General features: G+C 39.8%; 1 long non-coding RNA gene across 9 annotated transcripts; it reads left to right on the top strand.

Annotated features, from left to right (window-relative positions):
- Nucleotides 1-34: 34 nt before the first annotated feature.
- On the top strand, nt 35-24614 carry LOC108171068 (uncharacterized). Of its 9 annotated transcripts, XR_011577142.1 has the most exons (11): nt 35-203; nt 291-386; nt 602-680; nt 800-913; nt 1518-1626; nt 1711-1764; nt 1853-1918; nt 15528-15600; nt 15682-15729; nt 16001-16123; nt 24448-24614. It is a non-coding gene; the product is annotated as an uncharacterized lncRNA (long non-coding RNA). The 9 variants fall into 9 exon arrangements; XR_011577144.1 differs by lacking the exons at nt 15682-15729; nt 24448-24614 and having other exon boundaries at nt 803-913; nt 16001-16296; XR_011577148.1 differs by lacking the exons at nt 15682-15729; nt 24448-24614 and having other exon boundaries at nt 1739-1764; nt 1853-1912; nt 16001-16296.

Genomic DNA, 24614 nt, shown 5'->3' with positions numbered 1-24614 from the left:
TTTTTTGCTAGGATTGCTGTGTGCTTCAGATTGGTTTCTGGAAATCAGAGGCACCAATGAAATTGGCTTCTAGATTTCGAGGGGAGGTTGAATTTGGGAACTGGGTTTGAAGAATTTGCAGCCTTCATCTTCACAGGAGGCGCCGATCCCTTGAAAGCCAAATTCTCCATCTTCATCGAGGTCCCTTATCACTGCTGCAACAGGTCTTTCAAATTCCTCCACATTTCCCCATCCTAAACTCTAATTTTCAAACATTTATTCCTTAATTTAAAATTTTTAATTTTGTGCAGGCGCAAGGGCGATGTGTATTTCTACAAGGTCTTCAAGGTGTACACGCAACTATAGAAATTTCAGCAATAAACTCATCCCCTGTTCTCTCTCCTGAGGTACATGCCGTTGGATTCCGTTTGCTGTCTGAAATTTTTATTTTTTTTATTTGAGTTTGCTAGATTTTTTAATTTTTAATTTGGTTGGTCAATTTTCTTCGCCGTTTATTTTGTTTTTGTTATGCTTTTCGTTTTCGTTTGGACCTTTGGTTTTTCTTTTCAGTTTCTGTTGTTGCCGGCTGTGACTTTGTGTTTTTCTTTGGTTATTTTTGCAGCGCTTCAACGACATTGTGGTCGGGATTTGAACAGCTCTGTGGTCGTGATTTCCAGTTGCGGCGGTTGAGTTTTTCTCAGGTATTAGTTTTTTCTGGTGGCCACAGTTTATCGAGTGATGTGAGTGTTGTATTTGGGTTTTTTGAGTTGTCTTTTGATTGTTTTGGGTGATTTGTTGCTTAATTATGGATCCAAACCAGTAGAGACAAGGTATTCCACATAATCGCCCTCAGCCCCCACCTTAAGGCAGCGGCGTCGGCGATTCCTCGTCCATTTTCTTTGTCATCTTCGCTTTCCTCGCCATTTTAGCCGTGGTATCCCCTCTCACACTTTATACTTTGCTCTCCAACTCGAAGTACGGCTAGGTCTTCTTTTTCATTGCTAATTTGCTTTATATTTCTTCGACATTCGTATATTTCATCGCATTTTATCTTCGAGCTTAATCCATCACTTGATATACAGTACTAACTCAGTTGTTCATCAGTTTGTTTCACTTTTAGGTTTTATTATGGTTAAGTAATTCCTCTATTTCAAGTGTCATGTATATGTTCTTGATTTCCACTGAATGCATATATTTGTGTTAAAGTATTAATTTTGGTTTTTAACAGTTTCGTAATGCATTCTTTTGTCATGTCATTAATGATCTAATGTTTGCTAAGCATGATCATGTGCAATAAAATGCATCTGGTGACTTCATTAATCCTCTATCTAATATTTGTATTAGTTGATTGAGAATTACAGTTACGCGATTTCCTAATAATGCATCGAATTGAAGGTTTTTCTCGGAATTTTTAGTTTTCTGTAATGATAGTTGCCATAGACTTGGATTGTATTTTTGCTAAATATTATGATATGCTAGCTGGGGAACTTCAATTAGTATGTTAAATTCTTAAAACTGCGACGTCTTGATGTTTACAGACGGCTTTTCCAACATCATCAACCATATCAATTCTGCACCAAGTCCCAGAAGGTCATGTTGGGGTGTATTGGAGAGGAGGCGCACTTCTAAAGACAATTACAGATCCAGGTGATGTGCTTTGAGAAGTTGCTTGCATAGGGCCTTAACTTTGCATGCTTCTCATTATTTCAAATTTCATGTTTTCATCTCAAGCTGCCTCTGGTCACCCATTTTGAACCAGTTCAAGTGACCCTGCAGACTGATGAGGTAACTTTGGTAATCCATGTTTGGAAGATTGAGGATTCTGTCTTTCCATTCATTATAGTTTTGAAAGCTTCTGTTAGCAACATTGTAGGTAAGGGATGTTCCATGTGGTACAAAAGGGGGTGTCATGATCAATTTTGAGAAGATTGAGGTAAAGGTATGCGGTATTATTCTTTAGTATTTGTTGATGCACAAAATCAGTGAGAACTTTGGTACAACAGAAAGTGTTAAGTTTGTGACCTTCGCTAGATTGCTCCGGTCACTAGCGTGGATAAGTATGTAAATGGATAGGAACAGGGAAGCAAACACAAGATGTACGTGGTTCACCCAGATTGGCTACGTCCACTGAGTAGAGGAGTTCTCATTAATTGTGAATGGTTTACACAAGTACATAGGTTCAAGCTCTCATTTTGTGAGTACTAGTGAATGATTTAGTACAAATGACATTAGGAAATATTGTGAGAGAATGATCTCTATTTATAGAAGAGAGTTTCTAGTTTCATTCTGACATTGACACATGTCGCGCTATGATTGGCTTCTGATGTCGACACATGTCGCGCTGTGATTAGCCTCCTAGTTGTAGGGAAACTCTTCTAGGTCCTTGACGGTATAACGTTTACTGGTGCTCAGTAGTTTCGGGATTGGTCAAGTATAGTACAAACAGTGCTCCCCTAAGTTCCCGAGTGAGGGAAGCTCCTCGGTTGAGACTTGCAAGATCCAAGCCATTGAGTAATCACGAAACTTCTAAGTACCAAAATATGGTATCATTTTCACTTGCCTTATCTATCTCATACATAGATGTGGCATCTTCTCTGGAAGTACTTTTCCTCCATCCAGGGGTGGTATCTTTAACCGATGAAGATGTATAAGGTAATGTATCAATTTCACCTGAAGCTTACTTGTAGTTTCGGGCTTGGTCAAGTGAGATACAAAACCCTATAGTAGGAGTCCCCCAAGTCGTCGAGCTAGGAGATTTGTCAAAAGAGGTAACAGACAAGGTAAGCAATTAGACTTCCAAGTAAGCAACCTGGATCGGAGGTTCAACTTCGGCTTCCGGTTGATTGTTTTCATTTTCCTTGTGTCGTAAACAGCAACAAGGATAAAGAAAAGCAAATGGAGAAGAGATGATATGAGATACTTTTGCTTTTGAAGAAATAACTTTCCACAAGTTTATTCTTGAACTGGGCTAGAGGGTTTTCTGGTTTCCTCCAGAGTATAAGGCCGACTCAAGAATTTGAGGGTCAAAATAAGTCCATCAAATCAAGAGTGCGTTCGACATTGATGATATGGGATACTTTTGCTGTTGACGAAGTAATAGATGAATCAGCATGTGTTCTGTTGCGCTTGTCTCCACATGCTTCTTTGTATCCTTCTCACTTGCCCTATCTGTTCCTCAGACAAATGTGGTATCTTTTCTGGAAGCATAAGATGTTGAAGATGAGTACTCGAGAGCAATGCTAGGTAAGTAATCATGCAAGGGGTTTCAAGCAGTCAGTTCCTGACTGGAAGCTTGATTCCAAATGCTGACTGATTGCTCTCTTTCTCCTTGTCTTGCAGGTAAGAATAAGGCCAAAAGAAAAGACAGGGAAAAAGCATGATATGGGATACTCTTGTTTTTAACCCTAGTGGTATGAGATACTCTTGCTCTGGTGTGGCTTGTTTGCAGAGGTATTATCGGGAGGAAAATAAGCTGAGTATTTCGAGAGACTCTGCTGAGAGTTCCCTCTCGGATCTGAAGAAAAGTTGAGCATTTTTTTTATTTGCAGGTTTGCCTGGCTGTGGAGGATGGAGGTCGACATATATAGGAGTCTCCTTAACAACAAGTAGTAGTGCTATTCCTTTACCCTTCTTGGTCATAGCAACGTAGTGGGAGCTGCAAGTTTCACGTGTTTTAACTTTGTCAAAGCACTTTAAAAAAGTGGTCTATGGTATCTGGAAAGCTGATGTTGCGTGTGAAGATTGCAGATAAGCTTTATCCAAGGAAATCTGGCTCTCGAAGTTCGGAGAGTGATGCCTCTTCAATTTTCTAACAAGCAATCATGTCGGGGATCTGGCTCTCGAGATTCAGAGAACTATGCCTCTTCGATTTTTGAGAAAGCAATCTTGTTGGGAGTCTGGCTCTCGAGATTCGGAGAGCAGCGTCTCTTCGATTTTTGAGAAAGTTATCCTGTTGGGAGTCTAACTCTCGAGATTCGGAGGGCGGTGCCTCTTCGATTTTTGAGCACGTAATCTTGTTGGGAGTTTGGCTCTCGAGATTCGGAGAGCGGTGCCTCTTTGATTTTTTAGAAAGCAATCCTGTTGGGAGTCCGACTCTTGAGATTTGGAGGGCAGTGTCTCTTCGATTTTTGAGAAAGTAATCCTGTTGGGAGTCTGGCTCTCAAGATTCGGAGGGCGGTGCCTCTTCGATTTTTGAGCAAGCAATCTTGTTGGGAGTGTTTTCTCGAATGTGAGTAAAGGTTAGGTATTTTTGCCAGTCTGCCTTGCCACGGAAAATGGAGGTTGACACATATTGGGACTTTCTAGTTATCAAGTAATGGTGCTGTTCCTTTACCTTTGTGGGTAATAGTAAGGTAGCTGGACCTTCAAAATTTATGTGTCTAAACTTTGTCAGAGATCTTTAGCAAAGTTATTTATGGTACCCGATGAGCTGATGTTGTGTGTGGAAAATGGTGCCTCTTCAAAATCCGGAGAGTGGTGTCTCTTCGATTTTTGAACCAAAGGCCCCGTTGCCCCTTCTTTTATAAGGGCACCAATTGTGTGCAAGGAGTTCATTCAGAGAGTTATTGCTTGTAGGAATTTTCCCTTTACTTTAGAGATTTATTGCACCTCATTTCTCCTTCATCATTTCTGAGAATGTCTAGCCCATCTGATCGTCGTTTTGACTTGAACTTTGGTGAAGAGGCAACCATGCCTTCTCAAGAAAACATATGGCGCCCATCCTTCTTATCCCCTACTAGTCCTCTTACCGTTGGGGACTTTGTGATGAAGAATGATATGACCGCTGCGGTGGTGGCCAAGAACCTTCTTACTCCCAAAGATAACAGACTACTTTCCAAACGGTCTGATGAGTTGGCTTTTAAGGATTCTTTGGCTCTCAGTGTTAAGTGTGTAGGTTATGTGTTTAATATGGCCCAACGCCTATTTGCTCGACCCGCTAAGTTGAATAATTGGCGGCTGAAGTGATAAGTTTCAAACAGGAGATCAGAGGGCTCAAGCATGAGAATAAACAGTTGCACAGGCTCGCACATGACTATGCTAATAACATGAAGAGGAAGCTCGACCAGTTGCAGGAATCTGATGGTCAGATTTTACTTAATCATCAGAGGTTTGTGGGTTTGTTCCAAATGCATTTATTGCCTTCGTCTTCTAGGGCTGCATCGCGTAATGAAGCTCCAAATGATTAACCTTCGGTGCCTTCTCCTTCTGAGGTTCTGCCTAGTACTGAGGCTCTGAATAATCACCCTCTGGTACCTTCTCTTTCTGGGGCTATGCCGACTGCTGAGACTTCTCCTGAGCAACCTTTGTGAAGACTCCCTCTTGTTTGTTTATTTTGATTCATGTATATGTACATATTTGTAACTTATTGGAGATATCAATAAACAAGCGTTGCTTCATTTCAACGTATTGTGTTAAATACACCAAGGCTTTCTTCACTAAGTTCTTTGAATTTTTCCTTTTGTTGAAGCTTGTATGTTGAAGTTTTGTGAATGAAGCATGTAGGTTGAGGTAGGGCTCCCTTAATTTCTCGAGTGAGGAAAACTTCTTGTTTGGAGACTTGAAAATCCAAGTCACTGAGTGGTCGTGAGACTTCCGAGTATCAAGGTGCAGTAGCATATGGTAAGAGTCCCCCAAGTCTCTGGTCGAGGGAGTTGACGAATAAAGCATTTTCTTTCTAAGTGGTAGCCCAAAACTCCTTCTTCATATATATTTGTTATTAAAGTTGTTAGGCCTAAAGAAGAGGAGGCCTAGGTAATTTTGTTTTTTTCAAATTTTCGAATTTTTGAATTTCCGAAAAAAAAAAAAATATATATATATTTTAAAGCTTTATAGGTGAAGCTTTGGTGTTGAAGCTTTGAGGTTGAAGCTTTGTTAGGTACCATGAATTGATTTTGCTTCACACTATCTTGATCAAGATAGTGTGAAGCTTTTGTAGGTGAAGCTTTTGTGTTGAAGCTTTGTAGGTGAAGCTTTTGTGGGTCAAGCTTTTGTAGGTGAAGTTTTTGTGGGTCAAACTTTTGTGGGTGAAACTTTTGTGGGTCAAGCTTTTGTAGGTGAAGCTTTTGTGGGTGAAGCTTTTGTGGGTGAAGCTTTTGTGGGTCAAGTTTTTATGGGTCAAGCTTTTGTGTTGAAGCTTTTGTGGGTGAAGCTTTTGTGTTGAAGCTTTTGTAGGTGAAGCTTTGGAGTTGAAGCTTTGTAGGTGAAGCTTTGGAGTTGAAGCTTTTGTTGGGTACCATGAATTGATTTTGCTTCACACTATCTTGATCAAGATAGTGTGAAGCTTTTGAGAATTTGTAGTTGTCCTCCATTGATGAAGCTTTGTTGAATTTCCCTTTTTTTTTTTTTGGAAACTAGAAATTTGAAAATGTGGGAGAGACAACCTATACAAATTTTGGTTCCACACTTTTGAGCAAGAGATTGTGATGCAAGCCACATCTTGTAGTAGTTGAAGGTTTGGATGAACTATATAAATTGAATTTGCTTCAAACTGTCTTGAATTTGCTTCGAAGGTTTGAGAATTGTAATTGCCCTCCATTGATGAAGCTTTTGTTGGCACCATAAATTGGTTTTGCTTCACACTGTCTTGATCAAGAGTGTATAAAGCTTTTGAGAATTGTGGTTGAACTCTTTTGATGAAGCTCTTGTTGGCACCATAAATTGGTTTTGCTTCACACTGTCTTGATCAAGAGTGTGAATCTTTTGAGAATTGTGGTTGAACTCCTTTGATGAAACTCTTGTTGGCACCATAAATTGGTTTGCTTCACACTGTCTTGATCAAGAGTGTGTGAAGCTTTTGAGAATTGTGTTTACCCTTCATTGATGAAGCTCTTGTTGGCACCATAAATTGGTTTTGCTTCACACTGTCTTGATCAAGAGTGTGTGAAGCTTTTGAGAATTGTGGTTGAACTCTTTTGATGAAGCTCTTGTTGGCATCATAAATTGGTTTTGCTTCATACTGTCTTGATCAAGAGTGTGTGAAGCTTTTGAGAATTGTGTTTGCCCTCCATTGATGAAGCTCTTGTTGGCACCATAAATTGGTTTTGCTTCACACTGTCTTGATCAAGAGTGTGTGAAGCTTTTGAGAATTGTGGTTGAAATCATTTGATGAAACTCTTGTTGGCACCCTAAGTTGGTTTTGCTTCACACTATCTTGATCAAGAGTGTGAAACTTTCTACGAGTTGTAGTGTTTGCATTGTTACAGAGGTGAAATGTCTGAAGCAGATGCAAGAGGGCTAAATAGCTTAATCTTCGTATGCCATGCACTGAAGTTGTTGTTGGCTTGCAATAAAACTTTGTTGGTGACTATAACTCTTGTTGGGCATAAGTGCTCCCTTAGTTGAGTTGTCAAGCTTTAGGGTTTTTGATTATTTGTGAATGCTAGGAGTTCACATGTACAAGTTGTACCGCTCGTCTTCTGGTAGGTGTAATGAATGGTGAGTTGCTTTCATCACTTGATTGGTGGTATGAAGGTAAGTTCCTTTATAACCTTTCATCACATTTCATCACCTGGTTGGTGGCACGAGGATGAGTTCCTTCTTCCCCTGGTTGGTGGCATGAATGGCAAGTTGCCAAATGATATTAGAGTACGGTTTGTACATTTCTTCACCTGGTTAGTGGCATGAAGGAGAGTACAGGTTGTACATCTCATCACCTGGTTGGTGGCATGAAGATGAGTTCCTTCTTCACCTAGTTGGTGGCATGACTGGCAAGTTACCAATGATATTAGAGTATGGGTTGTACATTTCATCACCTGGTTGGTGGCATGAATGAGAGTACGAGTTATATATTTCATCACCTGGTTGGTGGCATGAATGGCAAGTTGCCAAATGATATTAGAGTATGCGTTGTACATTTCATCACCTGGTTGGTGGCATGAAGGATAGTACGGGTTGTACATTTCATCACCTGGTTGATGGCATGAATATAAGTTCATTCTTCACCTGGTTGGTGGCATGAGTGGCAAGTTGTAAAATGATATTAGAGTACGGGTTGTACATTTCATCACCTGGTTAGTGGCATGAAGGAGAGTACGGGTTGTACATTTCATCACCCGATTGGTGGCATGAAGATGAGTTCATTCTTCACATTTCATCACTTGGTTGGTGAGAATAAGGGCAAGGTGTCTAGGCACATTGTAGCAAGTGTCGAATGACACAAAGTATGTTGAACCCTTTCGAATAACAGTTGGCTTATGTATGAATGTGTTGGAATGTATGATTGAACGAATATACTATAAAGCTGTTCGTTTATTTGTATAGTCTTGTTGACATATACTTAGACTTTGTTTCATGTTGGAAGCATTCATGTTGAAGCTTTGAACCCGAGTGTTTCATTGCTAGGAATGTAAGAGGATTAGGATCAAGTTGTCTAAATTATCTCTTTATTGAATTCATGCCAAATAGTCTTCGTTACATAGGATGCTGAACGGCTGAAGCTTAACACTTGTACAATGTGAGTTTACTTGTAATAGTACTTCAAGTGATCAGCGTTCCATGGATGGCCAAAGGTGTTGCCATCGAGGCCTCTAAGCTTGTATGAGCCAGGACTACTGATGCCAACAACTTCAAACGGTCCATCCCAGTTTAGACTAAGTGTTCCTTCACTCGGGACTCTGTCGCAGAGTAATCTTTTCTTCAATACCCAGTCCCCCACTTTGAAAGAACGAGGTTTGACCCTTGAGTCATAGTAGTTGGAGATGCGTTGCTTATAGGTGACATTCCTCAAGTGAGCCTGATTTTTGTGTTCCTCGACTAGATCTAAGTTGAGGGTAAGTTGTTTGTCATTTTCGCTATGCACGTAGTTCTGGACTCGGAACGTTGCTTGTTCAAGCTCAACTGGGATAACTGCCTCTGTACTAAAGGCAAGTGAGAATGGGGTTTCTCCTGTTGATGTTCGATACGAAGTGCGGTATGACCAAAGAACTTGGGGTACAAATTCTGGCCAACAACCTTTAGCCTTGTCCAAGCTGGTTTTCAAAGTTCGCTTGATTATTTTGTTGATGGCTTCAACTTGTTCATTAGATTGGGGATGACCTGGGGAGGCAAAACATAAGTTGATGTTGAACTTAGAGCAGAACATCCTGAACTTATTGTTGTCGAATTGTCGCCCGTTGTCAGTGACTATCGCATTGGGAATGCCGAATCTGCAAAGGATGTTCTTCCATATGAAGTCTTCTATTTTTGCCTCAGTAATGGTTGCTAAGGGTTCTACTTCGGCCAACTTTGTAAAGTAGTCAACTGCAACGATTGCATAGCGAACCTTGCCCTTCCCTGCAGGTATTGGGCTGATCAAATCAAGTCCCCATTGAGCCAAGGGCCAAGGGCTTATCATAGGAGTGAGCGGCACGGGAGGGAAGTGAGTAATAGTTGCGTAGCGTTGACACTTATCACATGAGCGAGATATTTTGATGGCATCTTGGTGGAGTGTTGGCCAATAATATCATTGGCGAAAAGCCTTATGTGCTAGGGATCGAGATCCAGCATGATCTCCACAGACTCCTTCATGTATTTCCCGAATGACAGTTTCTGGCTTTGCGGGCGTAAGGCATATTAGGTATGGTAGGTTAAAACCCCGCTTGTAGAGTTAGTCATTAATAATCAAGTAACGGGTAGCATCTATCGAATCTGCTTAGCTTGGACTTTGTCATTTGGAAGAGTACCATAAGCAAGGAATCTATAAATTGGGGTAATCCAAGTATCCCCCTATTGTAAGTTGCACACTTTCGCAGCCATGGTGCTTGGTGCTACCAACAATTCGACTTGAATTTTTCTCCCAATCTTGTCTTCCACCGCTGAGGTGAGGCGAGCCAAAACATCTGCATGACTGTTTGCCGCTAGAGGAATTTGGGTGATCTAGTAGTGGAAGTGCTTGAGCAATAATTGTGTTTGTGCCAGATATGCTGCCATGGAGCTATCCTTAGCGTCAAAGTTGTTGGTGACTTGGTTAGCCACTAATTGGGAGTCACTGAAGATATCAATTCGTTTAACTCCAAGGTGTTTGGCCAAACGTAAGCCTGCTAGGAGGGTTTCATATTCAGCCTCATTGTTCGACGCCTTGAATTTGAAACGAAGAGCATACTCCATCGCCACTTTGTCAGGGGTCGTAAGGACTAGTCCTACTCCACAACCCTGTTAGTTAGATGAGCCATCAACATATAGACTCCATGTTGGGGCTGTTGATTCTATTTTTTGAGCTTCCGAGGGTAATGAAACCACTTCTTTAGGCGTAGAAACAATGTCAACAGGATATATGAAGTCGATGATGAAGTATGCCACTGCTTGGCCCTTCTCAGTTGGCTTTAGTTGGTAGGAGATGTCAAACTCACCCAATGCTATCGCCTATTTGATCATTCGCCCATAAGTGTCAGGACTTTGAAGTATCTGTCGAAGATGATGATTGGTAAGCACGATGATAGAGTGTGCTTGGAAGTAAGGGCGAAGTTTTCGAGCAGACATGACCAATGCTAGAGCCAATTTATCAATGTTGGAGTATCGTGTCTTCGCATCTTGTAAAGCCTTGCTAGCGTAGTAGACAGGCCGTTCGACATTACCATCATTTCGAATGAGAACATAACTTACTGCTGAAGCTGATACCGACAGATAGATAGTGAGAGTGTCACCAACTTCAGGTTTAGAGAGCAAATGGGCTTTACTCATGTAGTCTTTGAGGTTCTTGAATGCCTTAGCACATTCATCAGTCCATGTAATGTACTTCTTACTTCCTTTAAGTGCTTTGAAGAAAGGAGCACATCTGTCTGTGGCCTTAGAGATGAACCTAGTTAAGGCTGCCACATTGCTAGTAAAGCTCTGGATGTCTTTTGAAGTTACCGGTTTCTTCATGTCGATGATTGCTTTGATCTTTTCGGGATTAGCCTCAATGCCTCGTTGGCTTATCATGAAGCCTAAGAATTTGCCAGAGCCTACGCCGAAGGCACATTTGTTAGGGTTCAACCTCATTCGATACCTCTTCAGAATGGTGAAAGTTTCAGATAGGTTGGTGATGTGTTAGTCAGCATGTTTGCTCTTGACTAGCATTTCATCAACGTAAACTTCCATGCTCTTCCCAATCTGTTCGGCAAACATTGAATTGACCAGTCTCTGATAAGTCGCTCCTGCATTCTTGACTTTATAGCAATATAGTCCATTGTCAGTAGTGAAGGCTATGTGTTCTTGGTCCGGAGGGTTCATGAGGATTTGGTTGTATCCTGAGTAAGCATCCATGAAGCTCAGGAGCTCACACCCTGCCGTAGAGTCTATAAGTTTGTCTATGAGAGGAAGAGGAAAACTATCCTTCGAGCATCCTTTGTTTAGGTCGGTGTAATCGACACACATTTTTCACAAGACCTTTTGGAGCAGGAGACTTTCCTTGGTCAGATTCTTCTTAACAAAGACAACATTTGCTACCCACGTTGGATAATTGACTTCGCGGACAAAGCTTATGCTTTTGAGTTTTTCAACTTCTGCCTTCATTGCCTCGTACCGTTCAGCGTCATAAGATCTTCGCTTCTGTCTCACTGGCTTGGTCTTGGGGTCAATACTTAAGCGATGACAAATTATATCGGGAGATATGCCTGGCATGTCCTCATATGACCAGGCAAATACCTCAGTGTTCTCTTGCAAAAAAGAGATCAATGCCAACCGAATGGGTGGTGATAAGGTGGTACCAATCTTCACCATACGATCCAGATAATCTTTTGAGATAGAGACCTTCTTTAACTCTTCAGCAGGTTGTGTTTGCTGGGTGAAAGAGTCATCTTAAGGATCGTCGGGTTAACTGTTGCCACCGTGAAGATCCAAGTTGACTTCGTCTAGGCTGGTCTTTATGACTTGGTAATGTATAGAAAAGGTTTCCTTGGGCACAGGCAGGTGCTGTTGCTTGACTGAAGTATTGCAACATGATCGTGCACTAAGTTAATCTCCTATGATGTAACCATTGCCATAGGGGGTTGGGAATTTCATCAACAACATATGTGTGGATACCATGGCCTTGAGATCATTGACTGTGCGTCCGAAGTTGACATTGTAAGTCGTTGGGCAATCAACCACCAGGAAGTTAGTGGTAATGGTAGCTGTGTAAGGGCCTGTACCAATGGTGAAAGGTAAGTGTATGCTCCCCAAAGGTTGCACGATATCACCGGAGAAGCTTATCAGAAGGGAAATCAAGCGATCGAGTAAGTGTTCAGCTACATTAAGTGCCCTAAAAGCTTCAGCAAACATGATATTGACCGAATCCCTCGTGTCTACCAGGATTCATCGTACTTCAAAGTTGGCTATATGAGCTTCCACAATCAGTGGGTCGTTGTAAGGGTAGATGATACCTCTTTCTTCCTCAGGGTAGAAACATATTGGATCCCAGTTAGGCTTTTGATATTTACCTCCCCTGATGTCTTCTACGTGAAACACTTGGTGGCCAGACCTTAAAGCTCGTTCATTATTTTTCATGGCCCTGTTGGAAGATTTAGATATGGGTGTGCCACCACTTATGGAATATATCACATTCACCTGGCGTTGGTTACAGTTACCCCTTGGAGGGTAAATGAGGAATTGATCAATTTTTCCTTCACGTGCCAAAGCTTCAATATGATCACGAAGGGTGATACACTTCTCGCCGTCATGGCCGTTATGCTCGTGGTAGTAGAAAAACGTGCCCGTGTTCTTCATGGGCTTGTAATCCGGGTGCCTCGGTTTTGGCTTCAGTATCAGGTGTGCTATGCTGGGGTAAATGGCCACGCATGTGGTGTTCAAATGTGTGTATGCCTCATACCTCGAGGTAGGGGCTGTCCTGACACGTACTTGACCCACTGTGTTGACTGCCTGAGGTCGGGGATTATCATGGCGATACCCTTGGTTATCGCGGTAGTGTCCCTTACTTCTTTTACTAAAATGAGACTGGTGAGGATGGAAATCTTTCCTTTTGCCCTGAGATTGATATGTCTGTTGACTTGTCAAAGTATTAAGTAAGGCAAGGGAAGGCACCGCTGCCGTTTTAAAGGTCGATGTCTTCTCATTTGGTTAGATCTGGCTTTCATTCCCTACTTGCTGATAATGGGTGGTTGTGGGGGGTTTCCCTTGATATATCCTTGCCTCGGCGGATGCATGGTTGTAAGCCTGTGCCATAAACTCAGAGTAAGTCTTCCAAGTGTTGGCATTGATCATATACTTAAAGAAACAATCACGTAGGCCTGCCATGAAGGCCTTGAGGGCGGTTTTGTCATCTGCCTCTGCGCAGCGAGAATACTTATGACTGAAACGATCGGCATACTCTCGTAGTGACTCGTCCGGCTTCTGGCGAATAATGTACAAGTCATCTGCAGAATGCAAGCGATCGGTCTGGAAGATGTGTTAAGAGACAAACAGTTTCCTCAGTTCCTCAAATGAGTCTACTCTCTTAGGTGGAAGACGGCAATACCAGTTTAGAGCTCCGCCAGAGAGGGTGGAGGGGAATAGAAGACATCGCTCTTCGTCGGGGTGCATCCGATATGTCATGGTGGACTCAAAGAGGTTAATGTGTTCAATTGGGTCCTCCCTTCCAGTATAAAGTTGTAAACCAAGCTCTTGTTTTGTCTTTGCTTAAAGGGGGTGTCGAGGATCCTCCTTGTAAGAGGGCCAGGCCTAGGTTGGTTCCAATCAGGTATCTCAATTTATCGTTCGGCCTTCAACTTGTTTACTTCCTTAAGAAGCTGTAGGACAAGAGGGTCCTGAGTAGAGTCATGTACCACTGGAGCTTTCTTTCGTAAATCTCCATATCCTCTTAGAAGTATGAAGGTTTGATCAAGAGCATGTGATTTTTCCCTAAACTCATCGTATTGACTTCCAAGGTATGTCTGTCGGAACATCTCTAAGTCCCCTATACCTTCGTGTTTCTCTAGGACTTGTTGCCTCTTCCCCAAATTGGTAGCCGACCTGGGACATGGGAGGGGGCCGAGTCTTTCAGAGACCCTTGGGTCATTGATCTTCGAGCTTACATGGATGGGATTGTCTCGACGTTGCTTTAGGAAATCTCGACAGTTGTGAAAGACGGCTTTCGATCCTTCCACTCCTTCTGTAAGGAGATGTCTTCCTCCACTTCTCATACTTCGGGTTGAAGCAGCTGGGTTGAGAGAAGTCTCATATCGATCAATGTTTTGATGATTAGCTCGCTCCTCATCAAGGATACCCATGTCGAAGGAAGGCGACCCTTCGTGTTGGGGGGCACCCAGATGATGGTTAATGTCCACAAGGGGTAACGAGCTCGCGTGTTTGAGTACGCCTAGTTTCATGGAGCGCCTGAAAGAGCTTCTCATATTGCTCCTATAGGACCTCATTCTTCATTGCTATCTTGTTATTCTGAGCTTCTAACTCATCGACTTTAGCTTGAAGAACAGTCCTCTTTCCTTCATTCTTTCGTTACTTTGCACTAGGTACAAGAGGGGTGTCATTATGTGTGTTGTGGCTTCCTTCGCTCCCCATGTTGGAGAGGGATGTTTGGTCAAAAGAAAGTGTACGAATGGTGGAAACCAGCTTAACAAAACTGAAGAGAGTGGGAATAAGTGCCGTTCCCACAGACGGCGCCAAATGTTGATGCACAAAATCAGCGAAGACTTTGGTACAACAGAAAGTGTTAAGTTTGTGACCTTCGCTAGATTACTCCGGTCACTAGCGTGGATAAGTATGTAAATGGATAGGGAAAGGGAAGCAAACACTAGATGTACGTGGTTCACCCAGATTGGCTACGTCCACGGAGTAGAGGATTTCTCATTAATTGTGAAGGGTTTACACAAGTACATAGGTTCAAACTCTCATTTTGTGAGTACTAGTGAATGATTTAGTACAAATGACATTAAGAAATATTGTGAGAGAATGATCTCTATTTATAGAAGAGAGTTTCTAGTTTCATTCTGACATTGACACATGTCGTGTTGTGATTGGCTTCTGATGTTGACACGTGTCGCGCTGTGATTGGCCTCCTGGTTGTAAGGAAACTCTTCTGGGTCCTTGACGGTGTAACGTTGACCGGTGCTCAGTAGTTTCGGGATTGGTCAAGTATGGTACAAACAATATTTGTATATTAGTGTCACTTAGTTAAAGGTCTTGAAAAACTCCATTTAATAAATCCAAAATGTGTATTCCTTTAGGAGTCGTTTGATAACCAATTGGTTTTTAGTTTCAAGTTTTTGTTTAGATTTATTTTTGGTCATTTTCGATAACTTTACTTTAGTATATGTAGATTTAATATTACAATTTAGTATAAATTTATATATTATCTTCTTCTTAGGTTCTTCAAGCATTTAGCTTCTTAGAATATCATTTTTGAAAAAAGCTGGAGTAGTGCATTTTATAGTGTGGCCTAACTTCCTTTTCATTGAAGTGGGATTTTTGAGAAGGACTGGTGGATCTCTGAAAAGGAACTTGGTGGAAATTCCTTATTACATTGTTCTGTCTCAGAAGTTGTGAATTATATGCAGATATGAATGTTGTCTTAGCTAGATCGTTGTTTTAAACAATCGACTCATTTTTTGATATTACTTTTCAGATTTTACTTATGTAGATACTAGCTCTTCATTTCTCAGATGGTTGACAAATTGGATGATGAAATCATGGCAATAGAACTTGGTCCACCTAATTTTAAAGAGGCCCTATAAGGTAATATGCTCTGTCTCAATTTTACAGAGCTTTTACATTAGTTTTTTTCTTGCTCCTTTTTAACTCTTGACATGATATCAGGATGTTGGAAGAACCCTCTTCCGAGCATATGTCGAGGGTCAACTAAAGGTTAACATATTTGTATATTTATTATTAGCTAACTCTTAATATGATGCCGTTAAAAAAAAAAAGTCAATGATAAGTTGAAGGGTTTGAAAGAAACTAAAGTGGAATTAATTGGAACCGAACCATTCACTAGAAATCGATATATGTTTAGGTGTATTCGGAATACAAAGTAGTATAATAAGTGGTATATGTGGTTTATATTTTCTATACTTTTTCTTATAATCTCTTATGCCTTGGTCTAATTACTTTCTTGAATTTGATCTATTTTTTGTAGAAACTTGGTTGCAAGGCAAGTTGGAAACGCACAAAAGTTTGATCGTATCCTATAGAATTGCCAGAGAAGGTCATCTCCATTTCCGTGCAAAATCAAATTTCTTTCTACACACAAAAACACTAGGTGAACATGCATTAGCCTTATTTTGTTCATGATATAATTCTATTGTCTATAAATTTATTTCAATTTTTTTTTCCCTTGCCTGGGATGCTTTCTTAATGACCAACATAGCAGAGGACAACTTTTAGTGTTGTAGAAAACAACATTTTCCATTAATGTTTTTGGACAGGAAGCAATTTGTGTTTTTTCGTATCCAAAGAATGTAATAGTTTTAATGGACGAAGTAGGTTTCTCTTTTGATATTTAAATTTGTTTCATTCATGATGAGGTTGTGTATAATTTGCATTGGCATTGGTAACTTAGTTTTTGACTCAAACATTGTTTTATGAAGATTGAAATTGCATAATCTTTCATATAGTTTTCAATCCCACAACAACGTGCGGGTACAAATTCTAGTATGAAACTATTTGTCAAGTATGAAATACGTCTCCATTTACAAACAAATTATCACTTAAAATACTTCACTTTTCCTTGAATCGTATGACAAAGATTCGTAATTTGATAACCACCGTTGCCACTGCCCTTTCCTCCTGGTTGAATAATTCACCTATACACAATGAAAAATAAGTTGATCACACGATTACTTCTAAGAAAACAGATGCTTAGCAATTTGGTATATAACACTCTAAATTCTGGCTATACTAGTAGACTCATTAAGCTCATGAATAGAAATGATTTGATTCCATGAAAACCTTGACATCTAAATGTCATCTTAGAAGAAAGAAGATTGCAATGCAAGATTGATTCTGAGACTGATTGAGAAAAAACATATTCCCTATCTCTACCACAAAAATTTTCTAAGATTTATGAAGACAACACCACTTCCTTGCAGCAGCTCCCAACATTAGGACAAACACAACTGTAAGGGGGCGTTTGTTGCGCCGGATTGTCTCGGACTGGACTAGCTGCAGGGACTAAGCTGGACTGGTTTAGACTAGACTAAGCTGGACTAACTTAGTGAAGCGTTTGGTGCAGTGTCGGACTAAGAAGCAGGATAATAAAAACAGTATTGTTCATCAGATTTGTGTTTGCTTACACTAGGACTACAAATTTTTGCCATTGTGTAATAAAGTAATGCTACAAATGTCATGAGAAGATACTTGTGTAATAGAGTAATCCTAAACTTTATGCAATAAAATCGAACATTAACTAATGATAGTTTTCTTGGATTATAGAGTTTAAGAAAACGGAACTCATATTAGATATTTGTCTGAAGCAAGTAAAATTGCCATGGAAAATGTCACTTAAGTTCTTCACGTGCATGATATATGGTGTTCTGGTTCTCTGTTGGGTGAAGATGACTAGGATCCAATGGTGGTAGGGTTTTGAAGGAAAGGGAAACGTGAGTACTAATACTTTGGTTTCAAGAATCCTCCAAGTGTACCCAACAAACCTTGCTCAAAAGAAAAGAAGATAGAAAAGCATGGTAAGTAAACAGGCTATAAGGGCCGCCTCTTTTTCCATGTGGCATAATTCATAGCTGACTAGCTTAACAAGCAAGAGCAAGTACATAAGAAGATACTTGTGACAAGTCAATCTTTGCCATTGATTGACTCTTAAAACATTATTCACTAAACTTTCATCTAGGATATTTTAAAAAATACCAGTGAACTATAGTATACCATTCAAAAGTAGATCTCCATAATTTACAAACTCCTAGTTAACATTAGCCAAAATACTTCATAGTGGAAATCTAAGTTATAAGTCATAACCTAAGATTGTACGATTAATAAAATACATCCATATCAAAAGGCACCACATAATATACTCATCCGCTTGCTTTGTCGCTTAAAAGCCTTTGGACAAACACTTTCTTGAGTTCCAGTTTGATTGCCCTGAACACTCCCACATTTTTTTGTTTATCCAAAATAAGAGACAATGCATTAATTTGATCCATAGGAGAAAGACCCATTTCTTCAAGTTCGTTAGCTATGTCACTATGATCTGCAGTACCTTGAACTAAAGCTTCAGTTACCATTTGCATCATCTTCCCACTTTCAACATAAAATTCTTTCAGTCCACTGATAATTGCCTCGGTTTCATCACTTGAACTTCCCACACCTCTTTTCCTCTTTCGTTGGCTAATTTCATATGGGATGCTTTGTTGGCTTTGTTTGTTCATTGAAGAAACAACATTTTCACCTCCAATATCACTTGCACCAACCTGATCATGACTTTGTTCCTCCACCATTTCAGCAGGGGTTTCGGCTACATTACCCGTAGCCCAATCTTTTCCAAATATATATGCGAATCTATCATACAGTGGAAAATGTTTGCTTCTCCATCCATCGGCTTCTTTATTTTTCTAAGATTATATCAACATAGCAAAACTAAAATTGAGCATGCGTAACAAATATAGCAGCAAGAACAAAACTAATGTATAAATAAAATAGGATATGAACCTGCACATAAGTTTGCCATGCGTCATCACTATCAACTTCAACGCACTTTTTGACATCATTCCATGCAAATTCACTTGTGTTTATCATGTCAACGACCATACTATATGTTTTTTTTTCCATTTCTTCAACTTTGACTCAATATGTGAAGTTGCCTTTATATTGGAATGAGGACATAAAACATTGACAACTTTCGCTATTTCAATCAAAGTACCTTGTTTGAAAGCACCGGTGTCACACCGTTGCTTCCGAGCAACAAAATCCTCAAGAACGGATAGTAATACTTCTTCCTCAAATGCTTCCCATTTACGCCTTCTTCCTTTTGGCTCTTGAGTAGCATTCAAAATATTGTCTTTATCCATACCTAAACAAAAAATATTTGAATGTACTAAAATACAATACAAATAATCAATTTGCATAATATCCAAATAATTTGCATACCATCCAGTCAATAAAAAGGTTTTAACATTCACTGATGAGCAATCTAATAATTATGCTAATATCCAACAAATGCATGATAAAAAGGAATACTAAAATAAAATGTTATCATTAACACATATAGCTAGTTCGGTTACTGGTTCCTAATTGCTCTCCAATCATTATACATTTCCTGAGCCATGGCATTCCTCTTTGCAGTCCACTGGTCAAATGTTTCAACACTACCAACATATTCACCTTCTTCTGTATTTTGTCCATCTTGTATTATTGGCAAATTTTCCAGTGGATCTACAGACATCTCTTGCCTAATAAGATTGTGTAGTAGGCAACAAGCGGTAATTATTCGACCTTGTGTCCTTATCGGATAGAAAGATGGACTTCTTAGTATTGACCACCTTCCTTTTAGCAAGCCAAAACAGCGTTCAATTACATTCCTTGCCTTAGAATGCTTCATGTTAAAATACTCTTCCTTATTAGAAGGCGTTCGTCCCTCCCATTCAGATAAATGATAAGGTATTCCTCTATAGAGTGCAAGGAATCCTTCACCATTTGTATAACCACCATCTACAAGGTAATAATAACCTAATAAAAAAAAACGTTATTAGTGTTTTGTAGTTGACAAACAAAACTAGACCTAACTTACAAAGTTGAGACTAACTAATACTCTTACCCGTTGGTACCTTAAAACCATTAGGCCTAGTAATTGCATCATGTAGCACTCTAGAGTCTGATGTGGAACCCTCCCACCCCGGAAACACATATATGAACTGCATATCTCCTGAACACACACCTAACACATTAGTTGCGACTCGACCCCTTCTTGTTCGGTATCTTGGTTTGTCAATTTCATGTACATGCACATCAATGTGTGTTCCATCTATTGCTCCCAAGCAATTCTAAAAAAAAAAAAATTAAGCTTTTGTTAATTTATACAAAGGGAATGAAGAGTTAAAGCTTAGGGAAAATGAAAAAAAATTATCATACCTTAAAACATCACCACCTAGGATTTGTAGAATCAATAGGCACATGCTGAGGGACTTTTAGTAGGATACCTTGTAATCGCAAAATTCCTTGCAATACGCTATTGAAATACCTACTTATAGTCTCTCCCGACCTATAAAATCTACCACCAACAGTACGATTCTTAGTATGATGTGCTAGTATTTGTAAAGTCATACACACCTGCTCCTCTACAGACACCAAACCATCAGTTTTTACCCTCCCATCTTGATGAAGTAAGTCACATAATATGGCAAAAGTCCTTCTATCCATTCTCAATTCGTTGACACATTCAATATCAGTATTCCCTATAATACCATTCAGATAACACAAACTAATCTCTCGTCTAACAAGTGAACGGTTAGTCAAAGTGGGTCGTTCAACATGTCTCTGTTTGGCCCTTACCATCATCAACACAAGAATCGTACAAATGCAAATTGTCTATAAATGAGACATCTCTAACAATAAGATCAATAAAAGCTTCCTTCGATCCATATCTATCCAAACAAAAAAAAGGAAAATTAAATAAGGACATTATATATGTAATATTTACTGTTATGAAGGGTGATGGAAACGAAGTGATTATGATACGAAATGAACTAGATCAAAATAAACGGTATACAAAGAATTCTGAAACAAGTAACTGCATTAACAGCCCAAAAAATAACCAACCAAGTCACAATTAATGTTGGATCAACAAAAAAAAATAACCAGTCAAGTCACAATTGCTAGGCATTGCATGTCAAGACGGAAATTAAAGGACACCTGTAATGCAGTAGCCTTAGCTTTATCCTTCCGTTTATGCTCCTCTTCTCTGCAACCAACAACTACAGAATATTGCAGTTCAGCATAAAAAACATTCACATCGTAATATCATGGTTATAAACTAAATACACACACACGCAGACACACACACTTACAGAGCACACACACACACTTAACAGTGCAGAATACACACACACACACACACTCACAGACCAACTAAAGATACACACACACACACACACACTCACAGACCAACTAAAGATACACACACACAGAAACACACCAACTAAACTCACAGACCACAAAAAAAACATCCATTCTAGTTCAAGATCAAAAGATAAGCAATTAAGTAAGGACAAAAATAGTTCAAACCGGACACTAATCTTTTGAATGAAACTCAATCGCAACATGAGGAGAAAAGCAGAGAGATTGTTGCAGGGAGGACTTCCAGTTGGAACAAAAATTCTAGACCAACCCTACCCCCTTCCCTGCCTCACCCTCTCTCGCTCCCCCCCCCCACGTTAATGAGTACACACATACACACACACACACAAAAATTACACACACATACACAGTAATGAGTACACACACACACACACACACACCCCACGTTAATGAGTACACACACACACACAGAAATTACACACACACACAGAGTACACAAACACACACACACAGAGTAATGAGTACACACACACACACACACACACACACACACCCCCCCCACGTTAATGAGTACACACAAACACACACACACACACAGAAATTACACACACACACACACACACACACCCCACGTTAATGAGTACACAAACACACACACACATAGAAATTATATACACACACACACAGAGAGTACACAAACACACACACACACACCCCTCCCACGTTAATGAGTACACACAAACACACACACACACACACACAGAAATTACACACACACACACACAAAAATTACACACACACAGTACACACACACACACACACAGTACACAAACACACACACACACACACCCCCCCCACGTTAATGAGTACACACAAACACACACACACACATAGAAATTACACACACACACACAGTACACAAACACACACACACACACACACACACCCCCACGTTAATGAGTACACACAAACACACACACATACACACACAGAAATTACACACACACACAGAGTACACAAACACACACACATAGTAATGAGTACACACACACACACACACACCCCCCCACGTTAATGAATACACAAACACACACACACACACACACACAGAAATTACACACACACAGACAGTACACAAACACACACATACACACCCCCCCACGTTAATGAGTACACACAAACACACACACAGAAATTACACACACACACAGAGTACACAAACACACACACACAATACACAAACACACACACGCACAGTACACAAACACACAAACACACACACACAGAGTACACAAACACACACACAAACACACACCCCTCCTCCACGTTAATGAGTACACACAAACACACACACAGTACACAAACACACACACACACACACAATACACAAACACACATACACACAGTACACAAACACACACACACACAGAGGATAGTAAGACCCAAAAGTTCCATCTTACCCGCCAATAGCTAAATGTTAAATTTCTTGAACAACACAACCTATATGCCAAATACCTGAACAGTTAACTAACGTTGGACATTCGTTGTACTCAATCAACATATATCCCAGGACCAAGAAAGTTATAAAGAAACAAAATGAAACAAGAATTAAAAAAATGAAAACAAAAACTTAAGAGAAAAAAGAAATGCACAATCAAGTTATCCATGCTCAGTGACATTAGAATATGCAAACAGAATAATTGACCTCATCATCCAGAAAAGTTAAGCTAAAGAAACGCAAATGTTTCAATATGAGCTAAAGCATACCAAAACAACTATGCCCAGTTATGTTCGATTAACCTAATTTGGCAATGAAAGGCCTTCTAGTGAATGACATGACTTTAACATTAAATCGAGAAGAGGAAACTCTTCTGCACTAACTCATCAATTCATCCTAATTTGGTAGATAGAAACATACAGTGAAAGAGGTGTTTGGAGAGAGTATGCTTGGAGATGAGGATTTTTGGTAATGATATACACATAAATTACACACACACACACACACACACACACACACACACGTAGACACACACACGCACAGAGTACTCTCATTGTTGAAACCCCAATTTTTAAAAATCGAAAATAACATGTGGGTAGGACTTCGAAGTTTTACAACTTTGACATCCTAAATTCCCAAGTTCCATCTCATCTTATGAAAAGCTCAAATTCTAATTTCAATTTCACCTAAATATCAAAACCCTAATTTATTCAAGTGCAGATCTCTATGATTCAAAAATTATCAAACCCAAAACAACAAAATCAAATAAAGCTCAGTAAAATTACCATCTGCAACACAAATACATGAAATTAATAGAAGAATCGAAGTTTACCATACAACTCAGATGAGGGCGAGCAGATGCAGAGATGAGGGTGAGGAGGACGAAGATGAGGGAGCACGGCAAGGACGACGTTGAGGGAACGTAGAGATGAGGACGAAAGGAAGACAGGACGAAGGGAAGACGCATAAAATCTCTCGGTTTGCTCTGGCTTACGAATCCGCCCAATTTTGGGGTTGCTCATTAAGAACGGCTAAGGAGGTACTTAGTCCAAGTGAGTCCGGGTTAAGCTCATTAAAGCTAATCCGGATGCACACCAAACGTCGGACTATAGTCTAGTCCAGTCCAAGCCCTCTTAATCCTGTCAAACAAACGTGCCCTAAGTGCCTTCTCCAGGACTTCACCCAACATCTCTGATAGATCCCCTTACAATCATATTATTCTAACACATAGTATTTAAGAATTTCATCATGCAGCCATAGTCTGACATCATTAAATTTGCCACATCAAAGATGTTAATCTTAAGGATAATGAAATTAAGCACTTACGTCTTCGAGCTACTACTCCAGCGCTGTTTGGGCTCCACTCTCAATGTAAACTTACCTTCCAACTAAATGAATTGGAGATGCCTACATGGAACAGGGAAAAACACACTTTCAGGCCATGCACACAGATCATCGCTTTATAAAAATAATGCTTTTTATGGAAGCTTGATAAAGTTTACTAAAATGTGCTAAACATCAAACTACAACAGCAATGGTCCAACAATCCACATGATACACCCAAAAAGGGAAAACACTACAATCAAAACTATATTGTATACTAATATTATGCCCCAAAGACAACATAACCTCCTAATAGAGGTAACTGATTGAAGAAACAAGAAGCCATCAATCCTCATTAACAAAAAAAAAGAAAGGAATGATCTTTAATTCTCGATACCAAATTCCATAGAGATTGTCTAATAACTGACCATAGCCAACAAAATATCCAAATAACACAGATGCAGCAGATTCATCGTCGTCAATCTCCAGATTCAAACCAACATCATTGACAACGCCTACCAATTCAGAGTCCAAAAGCTCATGTTCCTCGGCTCCTCCTACATTTACTCCAAGTTCACTCCACCGTCCATTCTTGCTTGTTTGCTTAATTTGGTTTCCTTTTCTTCCTCTGATGTGTAAATTACATGGCTTTCTTTGATTTTCTTGGTTGAATTTGGTTTTTGCTTTGTTTTATGTGTTGCCATTTATGATTCAGAAATTGGGTTTGATTGCTTTTGCAGAAATGGTGGTTATGGGTTCATGCGTAGCGAGAGAGAAGTGAGGGGAAGTATGGGTGGGGTGAGGGTCGTGAGGATGGATTTTATTTTTGATTTTCGATTTTTTAAAATAATATTTTAAATGAATTAAAATAATTTTAATAATTAAATATTTTATTAGTTTTTTACCA

The sequence above is a fragment of the Malus domestica genome, chromosome 16, assembly GCF_042453785.1.
Source record: "Malus domestica chromosome 16, GDT2T_hap1".
Classification (NCBI taxonomy): domain Eukaryota; kingdom Viridiplantae; phylum Streptophyta; class Magnoliopsida; order Rosales; family Rosaceae; genus Malus; species Malus domestica.
Note: the sequence above shows the minus strand (reverse complement) of the source record. Positions and strands in the feature narration are given on the sequence as shown.